The following is a 4,991-nucleotide window of genomic DNA, read 5'->3' on the forward strand; positions in this document are numbered from 1 at the left end:
TTCACACATTCGCCCAACCTACCACCGTCCCCCTCGTCTGGCAACCATCAGCTGAATTTCTAGGTTTGGTTCTGCTTTTTGTTTATTCCTTTGGTTTTTTTCACCAGTGTTTTATACTTCTAATGCATGTGTCTTTCACCTCCTTGTTTATTCCTAAGTCTTTTATTCTCTTTTATGCTATTGTAAATGGGATTGTATTCTTGATTTTCTTTTTCGATAGTTTACTGTTAGTGTGTATAAATGCAACTGCCTTTATTATGTTGATTTTGTGTTCTGTAACTTTGTTGAATTTGCTTATTAGTTCTAAAAGTTTTGTGTGTGTCTGGAATCTAATATTTTCTATATGTAAGATCATGTCTTCTGAAAATAGAGACAATTTTACTTGTTTCCTATTTGGATGCTTTTTTCTTTTTCTTACCCAATTTCTCTGGCTTGGACTTCCAGGACTAAGTTGAACAGAAGTGGTGGCCATGGGCACTGTTATCTTGATTTTGAAATGTACTAAAATGCAATATAATCAAAATAGTCTGCCACATGCACACAAAGAGATATAAGGATAAATCAACAGAAGAGTCAAGAAACATACAAATACTTATGAAGGCAGTTTTGAGACTTTTTGAACACTTCAAATCAATGGTAAAGATGAATTGTCAAGTCAGTCAGAGACTTTTGGGGAGCCATCTAGTGAAAAAAAATATTCTATCAACCTCGTTTCTTACATCAACACAAGTTTTAGCTGGATGAAGTATACAAAAGAAAAAAATGAGATAATGAAAATACTGGAAGAAAATATGGAAGAATTTTAAAAAGCAGCCTCTGACTTGGGGTTTTTTTAAAGCCTGGCATGACATGGCTTCTCCACCATTTGGGTAAGATCAAGAGAAATGTAGCTACCATCTTATCAGTGTAATATCTGACACATCTCTATCTGAGGATAGTATATTGAGTGGACTTTTGGATCAAAGAGATGGAATAGGAGCTTGCTCCATCCACTTCTTGTATCAACCTGGTATTGCAGTACCTCCAGGAACAGTGCAGCCCCTAAAAGGAATAAAAAATAAAATAAAATAAAGCCCAATGTAACACCCAAACACCATGTAAAAAAATCAATAGTTTTTATGCATAAAAATTTTTAATTTCTGTGAATAAACTCAGGGAAAATATTTTCACAGTACACAAGGATCTACAAATCACTTTTAAAAAGTGGAGGAAAATGGAGAAATAGGGCAAAATACAAATAGTTTTAAAATAAGAAGATGTTGAAGGTTTCCCATATTAGGAGAAGTGCAACTTAAAATCACAATAAGATTCTTTTTTTCACCCAACATATTGGAAAAGAACAAAAAAATTGATAAAAAGTAGTCTTGGTGAGAGTGTGGTGTCACATTTCTCTGAAGGGCAATGTCAGCAGTATCTTTACATGATACGACCATAAATTTTGATCCATCAATTACTCTTCCAAGTGTCTATGCCTAAATTACATTCCCACAGAAGAAATGTATGTACACAGAAAATCACTTAATATTGTGTTGATAGCCAGTGATTGAAATTAACCTCTATGTCTTTCACTTGGAGAGGAGAAATCAACTCTCACATGTTCAACCAATGGAATACTTTGTAACTGTTAAAAAGAATAAGACATACTTCATTCTGATCTGACCTGAAATGAAACCAAACTACAGTTGACGCTTGAACAACACGGAGGTTAGGGGTGCCCACTCTTCACATAGTTCAAAATCTATGTAGAACTGTTTACTTCCCCAAAACATAACTCCTAATACCCTGCTGTTGACCAAAAGCCTTGCCAGTAACAAAAACAGCCAATTAACACAAATTTTATATAGCATATGTATTATGTACTGTATTCTTAAAACAAAGTAAGCTAAAGCAAAGAAAATGCCATTAAGAAAATTATAAGGGGGATCCCTGGGTGGCGCAGCGGTTTGGCGCCTGCCTTTGGCCCAGGGCGCGATCCTGGAGTCCCGGGATCGAATCCCACGTCGGGCTCCCGGTGCATGGAGCCCGCTTCTCCCTCTGCCTGTGTCTCTGCCTCTCTCTCCCTCTCTCTGTGTGACTATCATAAATAAATAAAAATTAAAAAAAAAAAGAAAAGAAAATTATAAGGAAGAGAAAACACACTTACAGTACTGTGCTGTATTTACTTTAAACAGTTCACGGATAAGTGTACACATGCATTTCTGATCCACGTTGCTCAAATCAGCTATCATTTTAAGTGGTTATCATTGTTTCTGGTGGTGGTGGACTGGTGTTTCAAAGCAAGTTATGGAGGCACCTGCGTGGCTTAGTCAGTTAAGCATCTGACTCTTGATTTTAGCTCAGGTCATGATCCCAGGGTCCTGGGATCCACCCCTGCGTTGGGCTCCCTACTCAGTGGGGAGTCTGCTTCTCCCTCTGCCTCTGCCCCCTTCCCCTGCTCATGTATGCAAGTGCTCTCTTTCTCTCTCTCAAATAATTAAATAAATATTTTTAAAAATAAGTAAATAAATAAAGTAAGGTATGGAACAATCCATATTACATATATATATTTGTATGAATCAGATGGCAAAAAACTGGCAACAAAATAATACTTTTCACCACCTCTGGAGAGCAAAACTGGAAGACCAGAGGTTGAGAATGGAGATAGGAGGATAGCATGCTTTTTAGAGAAAACTCCTAGTATTTGCATTTTCCACCTTCTGCATATTACTCATACATAAAAAAATGAACCTTGTCCATTAAGAGTTAAAAAATAAACTTTATGAAATAATTTGTGGTATTTCTTGGTACTTTATTTATTTTTAAAGATTTTATTTATTTATTCATGAGAGAGAGAGAGAGAGAGAGAGGCACAGACATAGGCAGAGGGAGAAGCAGGCTCCATGCAGGGAGCCCGATGCAGTACTCCATCCTGGGACTCCAGGGTCACGTTCTGAGCAGGTGCTCAACCGCTCAGCCACCCAAGCATCCCTTTTGGGGACTTTTAAATGTGTTCTTATTGTTGTACATTCTCAGTTTTTATAGGTACTAAATTGAAAGTAAGCAGAAAAGATGTTAATTTGAAAGTTCTTTATAATGTAAATTGTCATGTTTAAGATGTGTTTTAGTTGATTTTTAAAACTTTATCTTGGCTTACATACAAACATAAATCTTTCATGCATTTGCTTGAATTCATGCACAGAGCTCCTGGGTGGCTCTGTGGGTTAAGTGACTGACTCTTGATTTCCACTCAGATCATGATCTCAGGGTTGTGAGATCAAACTGAGTCAGGCTCTGTGCTTAGCGCGGAGCCTGCTTGAGATTCTCTCTCTTTCCCTCTGACCAACCCCTGCTCATGTGCGTGTTCTCTCTCACTCAAAAAAAAAAAAAAAAAAAAAAAAAAAGAGAGAGAGAGAGAGAGAGAGAGAGAATTCACGTACAAATCTCTTCTTGGAACATGTGCTGTCATATTTGGTATGACATAGCTACCCCACCTAGGAAGGGGCACCCCAGAAGCCAAGTCCCAAGCTGGTGTATGATCTTTGTAGCAATAATAGGGCCTTACTTTCCTCATTATTTTGCATATAGGCCACCATTTGATCTTGATCTTTTTTTTAAGGACTAAATAGATGCAGCTATCTATATGTAAAGAACTGTTTTCAGTTGTCCTTTGTATTTTCATAGATAAGAGAATTGCAGCCTTGGTAGTTGGTCCTTCCTTCTCTCTTTTTCTGCTTCCTCCCTTGTGGATTTGTCTACTTCTATGTCATAAATATGATTTTAAGAACCTTAATGGACTCCAAGAGGAAGGGCTTCTCAATGATTGCTTTAGGGTCAGCCTGGATCTTTTGTCCAGATTGCCTCATTTGAATTAAAACAACTGATTTTTTTTTCTTGCTTGAGGACAGTTTTCCACTTGGTTATTTCCACTTGGTATAGGAGCCTAAAGAATATGGAGGGTCGGAGAGCCCCACCTCCTGGCCTTTCAGAGCAAAGAGGGGAAGAAAAGTAGAAAAAGTCATTACTGTTTCTCATTACCTACCTTTTATTTACTAATGTTTGATGTAGATTTTGTATAGAAGCTGGACCATTTTTATTTTATATTTTAAAACAAAAATGTTCTCCTAAGTTAATTTGTTAAAAAGTTTAACAGCTGTATTTGTATTTTCTGCTTTTATTTTTTTCACAAAAAAAAAAAAAAAGAAAACTTGGAATTCTTTTTATCTAACTGGTAGCCTTTTCATTTTATTCAGATTCTTTTATATAATTTAATTTCTAATCACTTAATTTAAATGGAGATCACTTAATTTTACAAAAGGCTTATTTCAGCTACTTTCCTCTCTTTCAGAGAGAAAGGATGAGTTTTAGGAAAGGACATCAGTTTCTTTCAAGCAAGTGTTGGCCCCTAGTGGATCAAAAGTGACAATATACTTTTTTAAACTGGCTGACATATTGGGAAGAATATATTTGGGGAAAGCAATAAAATAGGCTGCTAGCGCAGAACAAAACACAATGCATTTTGCCAAATATCATAAATGCATTGGATGAAATCACCTAACACCATTAGTAGATCTGACTACTCACTAAATTTAAAACACATGTATAAAATAATATGAACAAAATTAAAATTAACTGCAGGGAACACTGCTAACAAACATGATGTCAAGGAGAGCAAAACATACGAGATATTTGGAAATCTCTTAAAAAAACAAATAAACCAAAAAACATTTTTTTAAAAAAATGCATAAGATTAGGCAATATACACAAGAGAAAACCCAAGCCAAATGCTCAGATTCATTAGCAATCAGAGAAACATATAGTAAAATAATAACATAGTACTCTTACCTGTTAGAATAGCCAATAAGTATGGAAAGAATGTAGGGATTTAAGAATTTTCATGAACTACTGGTGGGAATTTAGACTTGAATAGCCATCTCAACAGCAATGGGTGATTAGTCACGTTAGGTATGTCCTAGCAATTCCATTCCAGTTGAATGTACTCATATTCGCCCATC

The 4,991-nt window shown here is 36.1% G+C and overlaps 1 pseudogene; it reads left to right on the plus strand.

Annotated features, from left to right (window-relative positions):
• The first annotated feature begins 849 nt into the window (after window positions 1-849).
• On the plus strand, window positions 850-1,043 carry LOC119872749 (annotated as a pseudogene).
• The last annotated feature ends 3,948 nt before the right edge of the window (window positions 1,044-4,991 follow it).

This window comes from Canis lupus, chromosome 7 (assembly GCF_011100685.1).
Source record: "Canis lupus familiaris isolate Mischka breed German Shepherd chromosome 7, alternate assembly UU_Cfam_GSD_1.0, whole genome shotgun sequence".
Taxonomy (NCBI): Eukaryota; Metazoa; Chordata; class Mammalia; order Carnivora; family Canidae; genus Canis; species Canis lupus.